Raw genomic sequence first — 23,415 nt, forward strand, 5'->3', positions numbered from 1 at the left:
AGTACATTAGACTATAACATGTCTAGAGGAGAGGAGCAGTACAGTAGACTATAACATGTCTAGAGGAGCAGTACAGTAGACTATAACATGTCTAGAGGAGCAGTACAGTAGACTATAACATGTCAAGAGGAGCAGTACAGTAGACTATAACATGTCTAGAGGAGCAGTACAGTAGACTATAACATGTCAAGAGGAGCAGTACAGTAGACTATAACATGTCAAGAGGAGCAGTACAGTAGACTATAACATGTCTAGAGGAGCAGTACAGTAGACTATAACATGTCTAGAGGAGCAGTACAGTAGACTATAACATGTCTAGAGGAGAGGAGCAGTACAGTATACTATAACATGTCTAGTGGAGCAGTACAGTAGACTATAACATGTCTAGTGGAGCAGTACAATAGACTATAACATGTCTAGAGGAGTGGAGCAGTACAGTAGACTATAACATGTATAGTGGAGCAGTACAGTAGACTATACCATGTTTAGTGGATCAGTACAGTAGACTATAACATGTCTAGTGGAGCAGTACAGTAGACTATAACATGTCTAGAGGAGAGGAGCAGTACAGTAGACTATAAAGTGTCTAGAGGAGCAGTTCAGTAGACTATAACATGTCTAGAGGAGAGGAGCAGTACAGTAGACTATAACATGTCTAGAGGAGAGGAGCAGTACAGTAGAGTATAACATGTCTAGAGGAGCAGTACAGTAGACTATAACATGTCTAGAGGATTGGAGTAGTACATTAGACTATAACATTTCTAGAGGAGCAGTACAGTAGACTATAACATGTCTAGAGGAGAGGAGCAATACAGTAGACTATAACATGTCTAGATGAGCAGTACAGTAGACTATAACATGTCTAGAGGAGAGGAGCAGTACAGTAGACTATAACATGTCTAGTGGAGCAGTACAGTAGACTATAACATGTCTAGTGGAGCAGTACAGTAGACTATAACATGTCTAGTGGAGCAGTACAGTAGACTATAACATGTCTAGTGGAGCAGTACAGTAGACTATAACATGTCTAGAGGAGAGGAGCAGTACAGTAGACTATAACATGTCTAGAGGAGCAGTACAGTAGACTATAACATGTCTAGAGGAGCAGTACAGTAGACTATAACATGTTTAGAGGAGCAGTACAGTAGACTATAACATGTCTAGAGGAGAGGAGCAGTACAGTAGACTATAACATGTCTAGAGGAGCAGTACAGTAGACTATAACATGTTTAGAGGAGCAGTACAGTAGACTATAACATGTCTTGTGGAGCAGTATAGTAGACTATAACATGTCTAGAAGAGCAGTACAGTAGACTATAACATGTCTAGAGGAGAGGAGCAATACAGTAGACTATAACATGTCTAGAGGAGCAGTACAGTAGACTATAACATGTCTAGAGGAGAGGAGCAGTACAGTAGACTATAACATGTCTAGAGGAGCAGTACAGTAGACTATAACATGTTTAGAGGAGCAGTACAGTAGACTATAACATGTCTAGAGGAGCAGTACAGTAGACTATAACATGTCTAGAGGAGCAGTACAGTAGACTATAACATGTCTAGAGGAGCAGTACAGTAGACTATAACATGTCTAGAGGAGAGGAGCAGTACAGTAGACTATAACATGTCTAGAGGAGCAGTACAGTAGACTATAACATGTCTAGTGGAGCAGTACATTAGACTATAACATGTCTAGAGGAGAGGAGCAGTACAGTAGACTATAACATGTCTAGAGGAGCAGTACAGTAGACTATAACATGTCTAGAGGAGCAGTACAGTAGACTATAACATGTCAAGAGGAGCAGTACAGTAGACTATAACATGTCTAGAGGAGCAGTACAGTAGACTATAACATGTCAAGAGGAGCAGTACAGTAGACTATAACATGTCAAGAGGAGCAGTACAGTAGACTATAACATGTCTAGAGGAGCAGTACAGTAGACTATAACATGTCTAGAGGAGCAGTACAGTAGACTATAACATGTCTAGAGGAGAGGAGCAGTACAGTATACTATAACATGTCTAGTGGAGCAGTACAGTAGACTATAACATGTCTAGTGGAGCAGTACAATAGACTATAACATGTCTAGAGGAGTGGAGCAGTACAGTAGACTATAACATGTCTAGTGGAGCAGTACAGTAGACTATACCATGTTTAGTGGAGCAGTACAGTAGACTATAACATGTCTAGTGGAGCAGTACAGTAGACTATAACATGTCTAGAGGAGAGGAGCAGTACAGTAGACTATAAATGTCTAGAGGAGCAGTACAGTAGACTATAACATGTCTAGAGGAGAGGAGCAGTACAGTAGACTATAACATGTCTAGAGGAGAGGAGCAGTACAGTAGACTATAACATGTCTAGAGGAGCAGTACAGTAGACTATAACATGTCTAGAGGATTGGAGTAGTACATTAGACTATAACATTTCTAGAGGAGCAGTACAGTAGACTATAACATGTCTAGAGGAGAGGAGCAGTACAGTAGACTATAACATGTCTAGATGAGCAGTACAGTAGACTATAACATGTCTAGAGGAGAGGAGCAGTACAGTAGACTATAACATGTCTAGTGGAGCAGTACAGTAGACTATAACATGTCTAGTGGAGCAGTACAGTAGACTATAACATGTCTAGTGGAGCAGTACAGTAGACTATAACATGTCTAGTGGAGCAGTACAGTAGACTATAACATGTCTAGAGGAGAGGAGCAGTACAGTAGACTATAACATGTCTAGAGGAGCAGTACAGTAGACTATAACATGTCTAGAGGAGCAGTACAGTAGACTATAACATGTTTAGAGGAGCAGTACAGTAGACTATAACATGTCTAGAGAGGAGCAGTACAGTAGACTATAACATGTCTAGAGGAGCAGTACAGTAGACTATAACATGTTTAGAGGAGCAGTACAGTAGACTATAACATGTCTTGTGGAGCAGTATAGTAGACTATAACATGTCTAGGAGCAGTACAGTAGACTATAACATGTCTAGAGGAGAGGAGCAATACAGTAGACTATAACATGTCTAGAGGAGCAGTACAGTAGACTATAACATGTCTAGAGGAGAGGAGCAGTACAGTAGACTATAACATGTCTAGAGGAGCAGTACAGTAGACTATAACATGTTTAGAGGAGCAGTACAGTAGACTATAACATGTCAAGAGGAGCAGTACAGTAGACTATAACATGTCAAGAGGAGCAGTACAGTAGACTATAACATGTCTAGAGGAGCAGTACAGTAGACTATAACATGTCTAGAGGAGAGGAGCAATACAGTAGACTATAACATGTCTAGAGGAGCAGTAAAGTAGACTATAACATGTCTAGTGGAGCAGTACATTAGACTATAACATGTCTAGAGGAGAGGAGCAGTACAGTAGACTATAACATGTCTAGAGGAGCAGTACAGTAGACTATAACATGTCTAGAGGAGCAGTACAGTAGACTATAACATGTCAAGAGGAGCAGTACAGTAGACTATAACATGTCTAGAGGAGCAGTACAGTAGACTATAACATGTCAAGAGGAGCAGTACAGTAGACTATAACATGTCAAGAGGAGCAGTACAGTAGACTATAACATGTCTAGAGGAGCAGTACAGTAGACTATAACATGTCTAGAGGAGCAGTACAGTAGACTATAACATGTCTAGAGGAGAGGAGCAGTACAGTAGACTATAACATGTCTAGTGGAGCAGTACAGTAGACTATAACATGTCTAGTGGAGCAGTACAATAGACTATAACATGTCTAGAGGAGTGGAGCAGTACAGTAGACTATAACATGTATAGTGGAGCAGTACAGTAGACTATACCATGTTTAGTGGATCAGTACAGTAGACTATAACATGTCTAGTGGAGCAGTACAGTAGACTATAACATGTCTAGAGGAGAGGAGCAGTACAGTAGACTATAAAGTGTCTAGAGGAGCAGTTCAGTAGACTATAACATGTCTAGAGGAGAGGAGCAGTACAGTAGACTATAACATGTCTAGAGGAGAGGAGCAGTACAGTAGACTATAACATGTCTAGAGGAGCAGTACAGTAGACTATAACATGTCTAGAGGATTGGAGTAGTACATTAGACTATAACATTTCTAGAGGAGCAGTACAGTAGACTATAACATGTCTAGAGGAGAGGAGCAATACAGTAGACTATAACATGTCTAGATGAGCAGTACAGTAGACTATAACATGTCTAGAGGAGAGGAGCAGTACAGTAGACTATAACATGTCTAGTGGAGCAGTACAGTAGACTATAACATGTCTAGTGGAGCAGTACAGTAGACTATAACATGTCTAGTGGAGCAGTACAGTAGACTATAACATGTCTAGTGGAGCAGTACAGTAGACTATAACATGTCTAGAGGAGAGGAGCAGTACAGTAGACTATAACATGTCTAGAGGAGCAGTACAGTAGACTATAACATGTCTAGAGGAGCAGTACAGTAGACTATAACATGTTTAGAGGAGCAGTACAGTAGACTATAACATGTCTAGAGGAGAGGAGCAGTACAGTAGACTATAACATGTCTAGAGGAGCAGTACAGTAGACTATAACATGTTTAGAGGAGCAGTACAGTAGACTATAACATGTCTTGTGGAGCAGTATAGTAGACTATAACATGTCTAGAAGAGCAGTACAGTAGACTATAACATGTCTAGAGGAGAGGAGCAATACAGTAGACTATAACATGTCTAGAGGAGCAGTACAGTAGACTATAACATGTCTAGAGGAGAGGAGCAGTACAGTAGACTATAACATGTCTAGAGGAGCAGTACAGTAGACTATAACATGTTTAGAGGAGCAGTACAGTAGACTATAACATGTCTAGTGGAGCAGTACAGTAGACTACAACATGTCTAGTGGAGCAGTACAGTAGACTATAACATGTCTAGTGGAGCAGTACAGTAGACTATAACATGTATAGAGGAGCAGTACAGTAGACTATAACATGTCTAGTGGAGCAGTACAGTAGACTATAACATGTCTAGAGGAGAGGAGCAGTACAGTAGACTATAACATGTCTAGTGGAGAGGAGCAGTACAGTAGACTATGACATGATTAGAGGAGCAGTACAGTAGACTATAACATGTCTAGAGGAGCAGTACAGTAGACTATAACATGTCTAGAGGAGCAGTACAGTAGACTATAACATCTGTAGAGGAGCAGTACAGTAGACTATAACATGTCTAGAGGAGGGCAGCAGTACAGTAGACTATGACATGTCTAGAGGAGAGGAGCAGTACAGTAGACTATAACATGTCTAGAGGAGAGGAGCAGTACAGTAGACTATAACATCTGTAGAGGAGCAGTACAGTAGACTATAACATGTCTAGAGGAGCAGTACAGTAGACTATAACATGTCTAGAGGAGAGGAGCAGTACAGTAGACTATAACATGTCTAGAGGAAAGGAGCAGTACAGTAGACTATAACATCTGTAGAGGAGCAGTACAGTAGACTTTAACATGTCTAGAGGAGCAGTACAGTAGACTTTAACATGTCTAGAGGAGAGGAGCAGTACAGTAGACTATACCATGTCTAGAGGAGCAGTACAGTAGACTTTAACATGTCTAGAGGAGAGGAGCAGTACAGTAGACTATAACATGTCTAGAGTAGCAGTACAGTAGACTATAACATGTCTAGAGGAGCAGTACAGTAGACTATAACATGTCTAGTGGAGCAGTACAGTAGACTACAACATGTCTAGTGGAGCAGTACAGTAGACTATACCATGTCTAGTGGAGCAGTACAGTAGACTATAACATGTCTAGTGGAGCAGTACAGTAGACTAGTACATGTCTAGAGGAGCAGTACAGTAGACTATAACATGTCTAGTGGAGCAGTACAGTAGACTATAACATGTCTAGAGGAGAGGAGCAGTACAGTAGACTATAACATGTCTAGAGGAGCAGTACAGTAGACTATAACATGTCTAGAGGAGCAGTACAGTAGACTATAACATGTCTAGAGGAGCAGTACAGTAGACTATAACATGTCTAGAGGAGCAGTACAGTAGACTATAACATGTCTAGAGGAGCAGTACAGTAGACTATAACATGTCTAGAGGAGCAGTACAGTAGACTATAACATGTCAAGAGGAGCAGTACAGTAGACTATAACATGTCTAGAGGAGCAGTACAGTAGACTATAACATGTCTAGAGGAGAGGAGCAGTACAGTAGACTATAACATGTCTAGAGGAGCAGTACAGTAGACTATAACATGTCTAGAGGAGCAGTACAGTAGACTATAACATGTCAAGAGGAGCAGTACAGTAGACTATAACATGTCTAGAGGAGCAGTACAGTAGACTATAACATGTCAAGAGGAGAGTACAGTAGACTATAACATGTCAAGAGGAGCAGTACAGTAGACTATAACATGTCTAGAGGAGCAGTACAGTAGACTATAACATGTCTAGAGGAGCAGTACAGTAGACTATAACATGTCTAGAGGAGTGGAGCAGTACAGTAGACTATAACATGTCTAGTGGAGCAGTACAGTAGACTATAACATGTCTAGTGGAGCAGTACAGTAGACTATAACATGTCTAGAGGAGTGGAGCAGTACAGTAGACTATAACATGTATAGTGGAGCAGTACAGTAGACTATAACATGTTTAGTGGATCAGTACAGTAGACTATAACATGTCTAGTGGAGCAGTACAGTAGACTATAACATGTCTAGAGGAGAGGAGCAGTACAGTAGACTATAAATGTCTAGAGGAGCAGTTCAGTAGACTATAACATGTCTAGAGGGAGGAGCAGTACAGTAGACTATAACATGTCTAGAGGAGAGGAGCAGTACAGTAGACTATAACATGTCTAGAGGAGCAGTACAGTAGACTATAACATGTCTAGAGAGGAGCAGTACAGTAGACTATAACATGTCTAGAGGAGCAGTACAGTAGACTATAACATGTCTAGAGGAGAGCAGTACAGTAGACTATAACATGTCTAGAGGAGCAGTACAGTAGACTATAACATGTCTACAGTAGACTATAACATGAGAGGAGCAGTACAGTAGACTATAACATGTCTAGTGGAGCAGTACAGTAGACTATAACATGTCTAGTGGAGCAGTACAGTAGACTATAACATGTCAGTACAGTAGACTATAACATGTCTAGTGGAGCAGTACAGTAGACTATAACATGTCTAGAGGAGTGGAGCAATACAGTAGACTATAACATGTATAGTGGAGCAGTACAGTAGACTATAACATGTTTAGTGGAGCAGTACAGTAGACTATAACATGTCTAGAGGAGAGGAGCAGTACAGTAGACTATAACATGTCTAGAGGAGCAGTACAGTAGACTATAACATGTCTAGAGGAGCATTAGTAGACTATAACATGTCTAGAGGAGAGGAGCAGTACAGTAGACTATAACATGTCTAGTGGAGAGGAGCAGTACAGTAGACTATAACATGTCTAGAGGAGAGGAGCAGTACAGTAGACTATAACATGTCTGTAGAGGAGCAGTACAGTAGACTATAACATGTCTAGAGGAGCAGTACAGTAGACTATAACATGTCTAGAGAGCAGTACAGTAGACTATACCATGTCTACTGGAGCAGTACAGTAGACTATAACATGTCTATTGGAGCAGTACAGTAGACTATAACATGTCTAGAGGATTGGAGCAGTACAGTAGACTATAACATGTCTAGAGGAGCAGTACAGTAGACTATAACATGTCTAGAGGAGCAGTACAGTAGACTATAACATGTCTAGAGGAGAGGAGCAGTGGACTATTACATGTCTAGAGGAGCAGTACAGTAGACTATAACATGTCTAGTGGAGCAGTACAGTAGACTATAACATGTCTAGTGGAGAGGAGCAGTACAGTAGACTATAACATGTCTAGAGGAGCAGTACAGTAGACTATAACATGTCTAGGAGAGGAGCAGTACAGTAGACTATAACATGTCTAGAGGAGCAGTACAGTAGACTATAACATGTCTAGAGGAGCAGTACAGTAGACTATAACATGTCTAGAGGAGAGGAGCAGTACAGTATACTATAACATGTCTAGTGGAGCAGTACAGTAGACTATAACATGTCTAGTGGAGCAGTACAGTAGACTATAACATGTCTAGAGGAGTGGAGCAGTACAGTAGACTATAACATAGTGGAGCAGTACAGTAGACTATACCATGTTTAGTGGATCAGTACAGTAGACTATAACATGTCTAGTGGAGCAGTACAGTAGACTATAACATGTCTAGAGGAGAGGAGCAGTACAGTAGACTATAACATGTCTAGAGGAGCAGTTCAGTAGACTATAACATGTGTAGAGGAGCAGTACAGTAGACTATAACATGTCTAGAAGAGAGGAGCAGTACAGTAGACTATAACATGTCTAGAGGAGAGGAGCAGTACAGTAGAGTATAACATGTCTAGAGGAGCAGTACAGTAGACTATAACATGTCTAGAGGATTGACTATAACAGCAGTACATTAGACTATAACATTTCTAGAGGAGCAGTACAGTAGACTATAACATGTCTAGAGGAGAGGAGCAGTACAGTAGACTATAACATGTCTAGATGAGCAGTACAGTAGACTATAACATGTCTAGAGGAGAGGAGCAGTACAGTAGACTATAACATGTCTAGTGGAGCAGTACAGTAGACTATAACATGTCTAGTGGAGCAGTACAGTAGACTATAACATGTCTAGAGGAGTGGAGCAATACAGTAGACTATAACATGTATAGTGGAGCAGTACAGTAGACTATAACATGTTTAGTGGAGCAGTACAGTAGACTATAACATGTCTAGAGGAGAGGAGCAGTACAGTAGACTATAAAATGTCTAGAGGAGCAGTACAGTAGACTATAACATGTCTAGAGGAGCAGTACAGTAGACTATAACATGTCTAGAGGAGAGGAGCAGTACAGTAGACTATAACATGTCTAGAGGAGAGGAGCAGTACAGTAGACTATAACATGTCTAGAGGAGAGGAGCAGTACAGTAGACTATAACATCTCTAGAGGAGCAGTACAGTAGACTATAACATGTCTAGAGGAGAGGAGCAGTACAGTAGACTATAACATGTCTAGTGGAGCAGTACAGTAGACTACACCATGTCTACTGGAGCAGTACAGTAGACTATAACATGTCTATTGGAGCAGTACAGTAGACTATAACATGTCTAGAGGAGCAGTACAGTAGACTATAACATGTTTGGAGGAGGAGCAGTACAGTAGACTATAACATGTCTAGAGGAGGAGCAGCAGTAGACTATAACATGTCTAGAGGAGCAGTACAGTAGACTATAACATGTCTAGTGGAGCAGTACAGTAGACTATAACATGTCTAGTGGAGAGGAGCAGTACAGTAGACTATAACATGTCTAGAGGAGCAGTACAGTAGACTATAACATGTCTAGAGGAGAGGAGCAGTACAGTAGACTATAACATGTCTAGTGGAGCAGTACAGTAGACTATAACATGTCTAGAGGAGAGGAGCAGTACAGTAGACTATAACATGTCTAGAGGAGCAGTACAGTAGACTATAACATGTCTAGTGGAGCAGTACAGTAGACTACAACATGTCTAGTGGAGCAGTACAGTAGACTATACCATGTCTAGTGGAGCAGTACAGTAGACTATAACATGTCTAGTGGAGCAGTACAGTAGACTAGTACATGTCTAGAGGAGCAGTACAGTAGACTATAACATGTCTAGTGGAGCAGTACAGTAGACTATAACATGTCTAGAGGAGAGGAGCAGTACAGTAGACTATAACATGTCTAGAGGAGCAGTACAGTAGACTATAACATGTCTAGAGGAGCAGTACAGTAGACTATAACATGTCTAGAGGAGCAGTACAGTAGACTATAACATGTCTAGAGGAGCAGTACAGTAGACTATAACATGTCTAGAGGAGCAGTACAGTAGACTATAACATGTCAAGAGGAGCAGTACAGTAGACGATAACATGTCAAGAGGAGCAGTACAGTAGACTATAACATGTCTAGAGGAGCAGTACAGTAGACTATAACATGTCTAGAGGAGAGGAGCAATACAGTAGACTATAACATGTCTAGAGGAGCAGTAAAGTAGACTATAACATGTCTAGTGGAGCAGTACATTAGACTATAACATGTCTAGAGGAGAGGAGCAGTACAGTAGACTATAACATGTCTAGAGGAGCAGTACAGTAGACTATAACATGTCTAGAGGAGCAGTACAGTAGACTATAACATGTCATGGAGAGGAGCAGTACAGTAGACTATAACATGTCTAGAGGAGCAGTACAGTAGACTATAACATGTCAAGAGGAGCAGTACAGTAGACTATAACATGTCAAGAGGAGCAGTACAGTAGACTATAACATGTCTAGAGGAGCAGTACAGTAGACTATAACATGTCTAGAGGAGCAGTACAGTAGACTATAACATGTCTAGAGGAGAGGAGCAGTACAGTATACTATAACATGTCTAGTGGAGCAGTACAGTAGACTATAACATGTCTAGTGGAGCAGTACAATAGACTATAACATGTCTAGAGGAGTGGAGCAGTACAGTAGACTATAACATGTATAGTGGAGCAGTACAGTAGACTATACCATGTTTAGTGGATCAGTACAGTAGACTATAACATGTCTAGTGGAGCAGTACAGTAGACTATAACATGTCTAGAGGAGAGGAGCAGTACAGTAGACTATAAAGTGTCTAGAGGAGCAGTTCAGTAGACTATAACATGTCTAGAGGAGAGGAGCAGTACAGTAGACTATAACATGTCTAGAGGAGAGGAGCAGTACAGTAGAGTATAACATGTCTAGAGGAGCAGTACAGTAGACTATAACATGTCTAGAGGATTGGAGTAGTACATTAGACTATAACATTTCTAGAGGAGCAGTACAGTAGACTATAACATGTCTAGAGGAGAGGAGCAATACAGTAGACTATAACATGTCTAGATGAGCAGTACAGTAGACTATAACATGTCTAGAGGAGAGGAGCAGTACAGTAGACTATAACATGTCTAGTGGAGCAGTACAGTAGACTATAACATGTCTAGTGGAGCAGTACAGTAGACTATAACATGTCTAGTGGAGCAGTACAGTAGACTATAACATGTCTAGTGGAGCAGTACAGTAGACTATAACATGTCTAGAGGAGTGGAGCAATACAGTAGACTATAACATGTATAGTGGAGCAGTACAGTAGACTATAACATGTTTAGTGGAGCAGTACAGTAGACTATAACATGTCTAGAGGAGAGGAGCAGTACAGTAGACTATAAAATGTCTAGAGGAGCAGTACAGTAGACTATAACATGTCTAGAGGAGCATTACGGTAGACTATAACATGTCTAGAGGAGAGGAGCAGTACAGTAGACTATAACATGTCTAGTGGAGAGGAGCAGTACAGTAGACTATAACATGTCTAGAGGAGAGGAGCAGTACAGTAGACTATAACATCTGTAGAGGAGCAGTACAGTAGACTATAACATGTCTAGAGGAGAGGAGCAGTACAGTAGACTATAACATGTCTAGAGTAGCAGTACAGTAGACTACACCATGTCTACTGGAGCAGTACAGTAGACTATAACATGTCTATTGGAGCAGTACAGTAGACTATAACATGTCTAGAGGATTGGAGCAGTACAGTAGACTATAACATGTCTAGAGGAGCAGTACAGTAGACTATAAAATGTCTAGAGGAGCAGTACAGTAGACTATAACATGTCTAGAGGAGAGGAGCAGTGGACTATTACATGTCTAGAGGAGCAGTACAGTAGACTATAACATGTCTAGTGGAGCAGTACAGTAGACTATAACATGTCTAGTGGAGAGGAGCAGTACAGTAGACTATAACATGTCTAGAGGAGCAGTACAGTAGACTATAACATGTCTAGAGGAGAGGAGCAGTACAGTAGACTATAACATGTCTAGAGGAGCAGTACAGTAGACTATAACATGTCTAGAGGAGCAGTACAGTAGACTATAACATGTCTAGAGGAGAGGAGCAGTACAGTATACTATAACATGTCTAGTGGAGCAGTACAGTAGACTATAACATGTCTAGTGGAGCAGTACAATAGACTATAACATGTCTAGAGGAGTGGAGCAGTACAGTAGACTATAACATGTATAGTGGAGCAGTACAGTAGACTATACCATGTTTAGTGGATCAGTACAGTAGACTATAACATGTCTAGTGGAGCAGTACAGTAGACTATAACATGTCTAGAGGAGAGGAGCAGTACAGTAGACTATAAAGTGTCTAGAGGAGCAGTTCAGTAGACTATAACATGTGTAGAGGAGCATTACAGTAGACTATAACATGTCTAGAAGAGAGGAGCAGTACAGTAGACTATAACATGTCTAGAGGAGAGGAGCAGTACAGTAGAGTATAACATGTCTAGAGGAGCAGTACAGTAGACTATAACATGTCTAGAGGATTGGAGCAGTACATTAGACTATAACATTTCTAGAGGAGCAGTACAGTAGACTATAACATGTCTAGAGGAGAGGAGCAATACAGTAGACTATAACATGTCTAGATGAGCAGTACAGTAGACTATAACATGTCTAGAGGAGAGGAGCAGTACAGTAGACTATAACATGTCTAGTGGAGCAGTACAGTAGACTATAACATGTCTAGTGGAGCAGTACAGTAGACTATAACATGTCTAGAGGAGTGGAGCAATACAGTAGACTATAACATGTATAGTGGAGCAGTACAGTAGACTATAACATGTTTAGTGGAGCAGTACAGTAGACTATAACATGTCTAGAGGAGAGGAGCAGTACAGTAGACTATAAAATGTCTAGAGGAGCAGTACAGTAGACTATAACATGTCTAGAGGAGCATTACGGTAGACTATAACATGTCTAGAGGAGAGGAGCAGTACAGTAGACTATAACATGTCTAGAGGAGAGGAGCAGTACAGTAGACTATAACATGTCTAGAGGAGAGGAGCAGTACAGTAGACTATAACATCTGTAGAGGAGCAGTACAGTAGACTATAACATGTCTAGAGGAGAGGAGCAGTACAGTAGACTATAACATGTCTAGAGTAGCAGTACAGTAGACTACACCATGTCTACTGGAGCAGTACAGTAGACTATAACATGTCTATTGGAGCAGTACAGTAGACTATAACATGTCTAGAGGAGCAGTACAGTAGACTATAACATGTTTGGAGGAGGAGCAGTACAGTAGACTATAACATGTCTAGAGGAGAGGAGCAGTAGACTATTACATGTCTAGAGGAGCAGTACAGTAGACTATAACATGTCTAGTGGAGCAGTACAGTAGACTATAACATGTCTAGTGGAGAGGAGCAGTACAGTAGACTATAACATGTCTAGAGGAGCAGTACAGTAGACTATAACATGTCTAGAGGAGAGGAGCAGTACAGTAGACTATAACATGTCTAGTGGAGCAGTACAGTAGACTATAACATGTCTAGAGGAGAGGAGCAGTACAGTAGACTATAACATGTCTAGAGGAGCAGTACAGTAGACTATAACATGTCTAGAGGAGTAGTACAGTAGACTATAACATGTCTAGAGGAGAGGAGCAATACAGTAGACTATAACATCTGTAGAGGAGCAGTACAGTAGACTATAACATGTCTAGAGGAGAGGAGCAGTACAGTAGACTATAACATGTCTAGAGTAGCAGTACAGTAGACTACACCATGTCTACTGGAGCAGTACAGTAGACTATAACATGTCTATTGGAGCAGTACAGTAGACTATAACATGTCTAGAGGATTGGAGCAGTACAGTAGACTATAACATGTCTAGAGGAGCAGTACAGTAGACTATAACATGTTTGGAGGAGGAGCAGTACAGTAGACTATAACATGTCTAGAGGAGAGGAGCAGTAGACTATTACATGTCTAGAGGAGCAGTACAGTAGACTATAACATGTCTAGTGGAGCAGTACAGTAGAGTATAACATGTCTAGTGGAGCAGTACATTAGACTATAACATGTCTAGAGGAGCAGTACAGTAGACTATAACATGTCTAGAGGAGCAGTACAGTAGACTATAACATGTCTAGATGAGCAGTACATTAGACTATAACATGTCTAGAGGAGAGGAGCAGTACAGTAGACTATAACATGTCTAGAGGAGCAGTACAGTAGACTATAACATGTCTAGATGAGCAGTACATTAGACTATAACATGTCTAGAGGAGAGGAGCAGTACAGTAGACTATAACATGTCTAGAGGAGCAGTACAGTAGACTATAACATGTCTAGAGGAGAGGAGCAGTACAGTAGACTATAACATGTCTAGTGGAGCAGTACAGTAGACTATAACATGTCTAGAGGAGAGGAGCAGTACAGTAGACTATAACATGTCTAGAGGAGCAGTACAGTAGACTATAACATGTCTAGAGGAGTAGTACAGTAGACTATAACATGTCTAGAGGAGAGGAGCAATACAGTAGACTATAACATGTCTAGAGGAGCAGTACAGTAGACTATAACATGTCTAGAGGAGAGGAGCAGTACAGTAGACTATAACATGTCTAGAGGAGCAGTTCAGTAGACTATAACATGTCTAGAGGAGAGGAGCAGTACAGTAGACTATAACATGTCTAGTGGAGCAGTACAGTAGACTATAACATGTCTAGAGGAGAGGAGCAGTAGACTATAACATGTCTAGTGGAGCAGTACAGTAGACTATAACATGTCTAGTGGAGCAGTACAGTAGACTATAACATGTCTAGAGGAGCATTACAGTAGACTATAACATGTCTAGAGGAACAGTATAGTAGACTATAACATGTCTAGTGGAGCAGTACAGTAGACTATAACATGTCTAGAGGAGAGGAGCAGTACAGTAGACTATAACATGTCTAGAGGAGCAGTACAGTAGACTATAACATGTCTAGAGGAGCATTACAGTAGACTATAACATGTCTAGAGGAGCAGTACAGTAGACTATAACATGTCTAGAGGAGCAGTACAGTAGACTATAACATGTCTAGAGGAGCAGTACAGTAGACTATAACATGTCTAGAGGAGCAGTACAGTAGACTATAACATGTCTAGAGGAGCAGTACAGTAGACTATAACATGTCTAGTGGAGCAGTACAGTAGACTACAAAATGTCTAGAGGAGAGGAGCAGTACAGTAGACTATAACATGTCTAGTGGAGCAGTACAGTAGACTATAACATGTCTAGAGGAGCAGTACAGTATACTATAACATGTCTAGTGGAGCAGTACATTAGACTATAACATGTCTAGAGGAGAGGAGCAGTACAGTAGACTATAACATGTCTAGTGGAGCAGTACAGTAGACTATAACATGTCTAGTGGAGCAGTACAGTAGACTATAACATGTCTAGTGGAGCAGTACATTAGACTATAACATGTCTAGAGGAGAGGAGCAGTACAGTAGACTATAACATGTCTAGAGGAGAGGAGCAGTACAGTAGACTATAACATGTCTAGAGGAGAGGAGCAGTACAGTAGACTATAACATGTCTAGAGGAGAGGAGCAGTACAGTAGACTATAACATGTCTAGTGGAGCAGTACATTAGACTATAACATGTCTAGAGGAGACGAGCAGTACAGTAGACTATAACATGTCTAGAGGAGAGGAGCAGTACAGTAGACTATAACATGTCTAGTGGAACAGTACAGTAGACTATATCATGTCTATAGGAGTAGTACAGTAGACTATAACATGACTAGAGGAGCAGTACAGTAGACTATAACATGTCTAGTGGAGCAGTACAGTAGACTATAACATGTCTAGAGGAGCAGTACAGTAGACTATAACATGTCTAGTGGAGCAGTACAGTAGACTACAACATGTCTAGAGGAGAGGAGCAGTACAGTAGACTATAACATGTCTAGTGGAGCAGTACAGTAGACTATAACATGTCTAGAGGAGCAGTACAGTAGACTATAACATGTCTAGTGGAGCAGTACATTAGACTATAACATGTCTAGAGGAGAGGAGCAGTACAGTAGACTATAACATGTCTAGTGGAGCAGTACAGTAGACTATAACATGTCTAGTGGAGCAGTACATTAGACTATAACATGTCTAGAGGAGAGGAGCAGTACAGTAGACTATAACATGTCTAGAGGAGAGGAGCAGTACAGTAGACTATAACATGTCTAGAGGAGAGGAGCAGTACAGTAGACTATAACATGTCTAGAGGAGAGGAGCAGTACAGTAGACTATAACATGTCTAGAGGAGACGAGCAGTACAGTAGACTATAACATGTCTAGAGGAGAGGAGCAGTACAGTAGACTATAACATGTCTAGTGGAACAGTACAGTAGACTATATCATGTCTATAGGAGTAGTACAGTAGACTATAACATGTCTAGAGGAGCAGTACAGTAGACTATAACATGTCTAGTGGAACAGTACAGTAGACTATATCATGTCTATAGGAGTAGTACAGTAGACTATAACATGACTAGTGGAGCAGTACAGTAGACTATAACATGTCTAGTGGAGCAGTACAGTAGACTATAACATGTCTAGTGGAGTAGTACAGTAGACTATAACATGTCTAGAGGAGCAGTACAGTAGACTATAACATGTCTAGAGGAGAGGAGCAGTACAGTAGACTATAACATGTCTAGAGGAGCAGTACAGTAGACTATAACATGTCTAGAGGAGCAGTACAGTAGACTATAACATGTCTAGAGGAGAGGAGCAGTACAGTAGACTATAACATGTCTAGAGGAGCAGTACAGTAGACTATAACATGTCTAGAGGAGAGGAGCAGTACAGTAGACTATAACATGTCTAGAGGAGAGGAGCAGTACAGTAGACTATAACATGTCTAGAGGAGAGGAGCAGTACAGTAGACTATAACATGTCTAGAGGAGCAGTTCAGTAGACTATAACATGTCTAGAGGAGAGGAGCAGTACAGTAGACTATAACATGTCTAGTGGAGCAGTACAGTAGACTATAACATGTCTAGAGGAGAGGAGCAGTAGACTATAACATGTCTAGTGGAGCAGTATATTAGACTATAACATGTCTAGTGGAGCAGTACAGTAGACTATAACATGTCTAGAGGAGAGGAGCAGTACAGTAGACTATAACATGTCTAGAGGAGCAGTACAGTAGACTATAACATGTCTAGAGGCGCAGTACAGTAGACTATAACATGTCTAGAGGAGCAGTACAGTAGACTATAACATGTCTAGAGGAGCAGTACAGTAGACTATAACATGTCTAGTGGAGCAGTACAGTAGACTATAACATGTCTAGAGGAGAGGAGCAGTACAGTATGTTCTGTGAGGATCAATGCTGTTCACTATTCCATGGACATTTTTAGTTAATATAACATGAACCATTTGTTTTAACTTAGGCCTTCTTCTCTATTTAATTATTTGTTGTACTCGTCTCTGCGTAATTCCCAATAGAAGGGGAGGGTGAGAGGGTGTGTCAACACACTCTAAACACCGTGAAGCATTTTTTGATCTGAGCTGTTCTCAGAAGCAGCATGTCGGGATACGTTGTCTCTTAACTGTCCCAAATGTTGCAGCAAAGCAAGAGAAGACCTGTCTGTCCAACGGTCTGCCTTTCCCTGCTCACAGAGTGTTGCTTAACAGGCTCTCAGTTCAAACTGTGACATACACACATATTACATACATGTACATTGTAGATTGATCGAGGTCCATTTTCAGTTATCAATAATCTACTCCCCCCTCTTTTTTTAAAAAGAGTTCACAGATCAATAGACCTGAATTACTCATATCCAAATATATGTATCTGTATCTGTCCTAGTGGTCTAAATGTATATACACCTATAGAACACAAATGGGTACTAGCTGTGTAGCTTTTCTAGCTTTTCTGTTTAGCTGCATAGCTGTGTATCTGTGTAGCTTTGTATCTGTGTTGCTGTGTAGCTTTTCTAGCTGTATAGCTGTGTAGCTGTGCAGCTGTGTTGCTGTGTAGCTTTTCTAGCTGTATAGCTGTTTTGCTGTGTTGCTGTTTTGCTGTGTAGCTGTATACCTGTGTAGCTGTGCAGCTGTGTTGCTGTATACCTGTGTAGCTGTATACCTGTGTAGCTGTGTAGCTGTATACCTGTGTTGCTGTATAGCTTTTCTAGCTGTGTAGCTGTATACCTGTGTAGCTGTGTAGCTGTATACCTGTGTAGCTGTATAGCTGTGTAGCTGTATACCTGTGTAGCTGTGTAGCTGTGTAGCTTTTCTAGCTGTATAGCTGTGTAGCTGTGTAGCTGTGTAGCTGTATACCTGTGTCGCTGTATACTTGTGTAGCTGTGTAGCTGTATACCTGTGTAGCTGTGTAGCTTTTCTAGCTGTATACCTGTGTAGCTGTATACCTGTGTAGCTGTGTAGCTGTATACCTGTGTAGCTGTGTAGCTGTATAGCTGTGTAGCTGTGTAGCTGTGTAGCTGTGTAGCTTTTCTAGTTGTATAGCTGTGTAGCTGTGTAGCTGTGTAGCTGTGCAGCTGTGTAGCTTTTCTAGCTGTGTAGCTGTATACCTGTGTAGCTGTGTAGCTGTGTAGCTGTGTAGCTGTATACCTGTGTAGCTGTGTAGCTGTGTAGCTGTATACCTGTGTAGCTGTGTAGCTGTGTACCTGTGTAGCTGTATTCCTGTGTAGCTGTGTACCTGTGTAGCTGTGTAGCTGTGTACCTGTGTAGCTGTATACCTGTGTAGCTGTGTAGCTGTATACCTGTGTAGCTGTGTAGCTGTATACCTGTGTAGCTGTGTACCTGTGTACCTGTGTAGCTGTGTAGCTGTGTAGCTGTATACCTGTGTAGCTGTGTAGCTGTATACTGTATACCTGTGTAGCTGTGTAGCTGTGTAGCTGTGTACCTGTGTAGCTGTGTACCTGTGTAGCTGTGTAGCTGTATACCTGTGTAGCTGTGTAGCTGTATACCTGTGTAGCTGTGTACCTGTGTAGGTGTGTAGCTGTATACCTGTGTAGCTGTGTAGCTGTATACCTGTGTAGCTGTGTAACTGTATACCTGTGTAGCTGTATACCTGTGTAGCTGTGTAGCTGTATACCTGTGTAGCTGTATACCTGTGTAGCTGTGTAGCTGTGTAGCTGTATACCTGTGTAGCTGTGTAGCTGTATACCTGTGTAGCTGTGTAGCTGTATACCTGTGTAGCTGTGTAGCTGTATACCTGTGTAGCTGTGTACCTGTGTAGCTGTGTAGCTGTATACCTGTGTAGCTGTGTAGCTGTGTAGCTGTGTAGCTGTATACCTGTGTAGCTGTATACCTGTGTAGCTGTGTAGCTGTATACCTGTGTAGCTGTATACCTGTGTAGCTGTGTAGCTGTGTAGCTGTTTAGCTGTGTAGCTGTATACCTGTGTAGCTGTGTAGCTGTATACCTGTGTATCTGTGTAGCTGTATACCTGTGTAGCTGTATACCTGTGTAGCTGTGTAGCTGTATACCTGTGTAGCTGTGTATCTGTGTAGCTGTATACCTGTGTAGCTGTAAACCTGTGTAGCTGTGTAGCTGTATACCTGTATACCTGTGTAGCTGTATACCTGTATACCTGTATACCTGTATACCTGTGTAGCTGTATACCTGTGTAGCTGTGTAGCTGTGTAGCTGTATACCTGTGTAGCTGTGTAGCTGTATACCTGTGTAGCTGTAAACCTGTGTAGCTGTGTAGCTGTATACCTGTGTAGCTGTGTAGCTGTATACCTGTGTAGCTGTATACCCGTGTAGATGTGTAGCTATATACCTGTATACCTGTGTAGCTGTATACCTGTATACCTGTGTAGCTGTATACCTGTATAGCTGTATACCTGTGTAGCTGTATACCTGTGTAGCTGTATACCTGTGTAGCTGTGTAGCTGTATACCTGTGTAGCTGTATACCTGTGTAGCTGTGTAGCTGTATACCTGTGTAGCTGTATACCTGTGTAGCTGTATACCTGTGTAGCTGTGTACCTGTGTAGCTGTATACCTGTGTAGCTGTGTAGCTGTGTAGCTGTGTAGCTGTATACCTGTGTAGCTGTGTAGCTGTGTAGCTGTGTAGCTGTGTAGCTGTATACCTGTGTAGCTGTGTAGCTGTGTAGCTGTGTAGCTGTGTACCTGTGTAGCTGTGTAGCTGTATACCTGTGTAGCTGCATACCTGTGTAGCTGCATACCTGTGTAGCTGTGCACCTGTGTATCTGTGTAGCTGTGTAGCTCTGCACTGCATAACTATGTTTGAACAAGAAAGTAGGAGATGCAGAGCTCAACACACTGAGAAAAGGAAACGTTGTCGTATGAAAGGATACAGGGAGGTGGCTGAAGTATCTGTTGCACACATTTAAAACCACAGTCTTGTGCTGTGTGAATAAAGCCTGATCCGTCACAGAATTGGAACAACATTTTCCCGAAATTAGACAATGACAGACAGACACTCATGTATGCAACGACAGCAAGTGACAAGGCTACATTTTCTATAGAAATAGACATATAGATTCAGTTATATTGTTCCTGACGTAAAAAATAAAATAAAAAAAGAGGGAAATCCAGGAATGGAAAAACAACTGATTGGACATCCCGCCATTTTTTGGGGGGTAAACAGTTAGGGGATAGGGAAGCGAAGTTAAACTACTCCTATAGTTATGGACAGAGTTATCGATGTAAGGACTGCCCTCCGTTAGTTTTATCCACACATAAAAAATGGAGGTCGCAATCCCAGATTGCCACCTTTAATCCTACAATCCTGTACAACACAGTGTTGGGAAATAGACATAGGACCCAACAGTAGGTTATTGTCACAACATGTTAAATATCTGTGCTCTGAGAAAATACACAGGCTATAGTAACAAACTGTTCCTTTCCTGTTCTGTCACCTCCTCTGCCCCCAAATCAACACACGGATTTATAGCACCGTTAATCCACAAACCATTAACCCGTCGTCTGACAAATTCAATGTGAACAAATGCACACTTCACTATACTGTTTTTGTTATTCAAAACAACCATGTGGTTCAATCAATGATCATACAAGACGCTGTTAGGAAGAAGATAACATTAACCATAAATATATATATATATATAACTGTAAATAACGCATTTGAATATCATCCTGTCCTTCATTATACAGATGAATCCTCATTTCCATCCATTGTCTATGTATTCCCTGTTCTAACGAGGATTCAATGAGAAGGACGCATAAGGAAACAGTCCTTTCCTGTATGCTAATGAATAGACTCTCCTGCCCAGCATGCTTCCTGGCACCGGCCCACCCAGCAACCCGTCCCAAACTTTACAGGCCCCAGCTCCCCACCACACACTGCACACTGTCAACAGGCACACTCACCTTTTTTCCCGGTCCCCAACGAGGACCCGTCACTCTGTCTGTCTGTCCTTCTGTCTGTCAATCCCTTGCAGTCTAGTCTGTCTCTACTCCTCCTTAGCTCTGGAGAGCTGGTTGGTCAGTGCCAGAGATAAAGATGGATAAGGTGAGAGAGAGAGAGAGAGAGAGAGAGAGAGAGAGAGAGAGAGAGAGAGAGAGAGAGAGAGAGAGAGAGAGAGAGAGAGAGAGAGAGAGAGAGAGAGAGAGAGAGAGAGAGAGAGAGAGAGAGAGAGAGACAGAGAGAGAGAGAGAGAGAGAGAGAGAGAGAGAGAGAGAGAGAGAGAGAGAGAGAGAGAGAGAGAGGGAGAGAGAGAGAGAGAGAGAGAGAGAGAGAGAGAGAGAGAGAGAGAGAGAGAGAGAGAGAGAGAGAGAGGAGAGAGAGAGAGAGAGAGAGAGAGAGAGAGAGAGAGAGAGACAGAGAGAGAGAGAGAGAGAGAGAGAGAGAGACAGAGACAGAGAGAGAGAGAGAGAGAGAGAGAGAGAGAGAGAGAGAGAGAGAGAGAGAGAGAGAGAGAGAGAGAGAGGAAATACACACAAGGGAAAGCCCCCCCCCCATCTCCACCCCAGGGGAAACAGGTCTGAGCGGTGCTAGAGAACACAAACACGGATGCCCAGGCCAGTTCTCCCTTGATATTCCGGTTCTGCAGAAATCCAGCAAAAACCGGACCATCCAGATTTATTAACCTTTAGAGAGCAGACAGAAGCCACAGGGATAACTCAAACACAACATGAACTTTTATCTCTTACGTTTCAGAACTAAAAAGAGGCAGAGATAAAACAAAAATAAAATTAAAAACAACACAAAATGACATGAATTCAGGGTCTATAAACATTGAGTTATAATTGAGTAACTATAGAGTATAATAAATAATGATTTGTGTTACTTTTTTTATAGCCGCATGAAGTAATCTCACAATTTGAGAGGATTAGCAAACTTGCTCAGAAGGTGAAAAAGGGTATTTTGAGGTTTTAAAGACGACCATGCTGATTGGGCATTTCTCCAAATGTTTTGGAATCATACCAATCATATTCTTTTATTTAAAAATGGGGTGGAGTGTGGACAAAATTATTCAGTTTCCCTCCTAGCTCTACGTGAGATGAACTATGAATCCATTTGTAAGTCGCTCTGGATAAGAGCGTCTGCTAAATGACTTAAATGTAAATGTAAATGAATCAGAATCGTGTGATAAAACATTGCCAGTCACAATTACAGTGATTGCTGTAGGATGTAGAGTACCAGTCAAAAGTTTGGACACACCTACTCATTCAAGAGTTTTTCTTTATTTTTTAAAACTATTTTCTACATTGTAGAATAATAGTGAAGACATCAAAACTATGAAATAACACATATGGAATCATGTATTATCAAAAAAAGTGTTAAACAAATCCAAATATATGTTAATATTTTAGATTTTTCAAAGTAGCCACCCTTTGCCTTGATGACAGCTTTGCACACTCTTGACATTCTCTCAACCAGCTTCATGAGGAATGCTTTTCTAACAGTCTTGAAGGAGTTCCCACATATGCTGAGCATTTATTGGCTGCTTTTCCTTCACTCTGCAGTCCAACTCATCCCAAACCATCTCAATTGGGTTGAGGTCGCGTGACTGTGGAGGCCAGGTCATCTGATGCAGCACTCCATCACTTTCCTTGGTCAAATAGCCCTTACACAGCCTGGAGGTGTGTTTTGGGTCATTGTCCTGTTGAAAAATAAATGATAGTCCCACTAAGTGCAAATCAACTGGGAGTGTATCGCTGCAGAATTCTGTGGTAGCCATGCTGATTAAGTGTGCCTTTAATTCTAAATAAATCACTGACAGTGTCACCAGAAAAGCACCCCCACATCATCACACCTCCTCCATGCTTCATGGTGGGAAACACACAGCCAGAGATCATCTGTTCACCTACTCTGCGTCTCACAAAGACACAGCGGTTGGAACCAGAAATCAAACATTTGGACTCATCAGACCAAAGGACAGATTTCCACCAGTTTAATATCTAATGCTTGTGTTTCTTGGCCCAAGCAAGTATTATCGGTGTCCTTCAGTAGTGGTTTCTTTGCAGCAATTTGACTATGAAGGCCTGATTCACGCAGTCTCTGAACAGTTGAACAGTTGATGTGTCTTT

The 23,415-nt window shown here is 41.4% G+C and overlaps 1 protein-coding gene across 2 annotated transcripts in view; it reads right to left on the reverse strand.

Annotated features, from left to right (window-relative positions):
* LOC124045503 (RBBP8 N-terminal-like protein) overlaps positions 1-21,403 on the reverse strand; it is a 35,500-nt gene extending 14,097 nt beyond the window's left edge. For both annotated transcript variants that reach the window (XM_046364838.1, XM_046364839.1), the window contains exon 1: positions 21,253-21,403. The gene's annotated coding sequence lies outside the window, so the exon portion shown is untranslated. The remainder of the gene's footprint in view (positions 1-21,252) is intronic.
* Between the last annotated feature and the right edge of the window lie 2,012 nt (positions 21,404-23,415).

The sequence above is a fragment of the Oncorhynchus gorbuscha genome, linkage group LG10 (genome assembly GCF_021184085.1).
Source record: "Oncorhynchus gorbuscha isolate QuinsamMale2020 ecotype Even-year linkage group LG10, OgorEven_v1.0, whole genome shotgun sequence".
Lineage (NCBI taxonomy): Eukaryota > Metazoa > Chordata > Actinopteri > Salmoniformes > Salmonidae > Oncorhynchus > Oncorhynchus gorbuscha.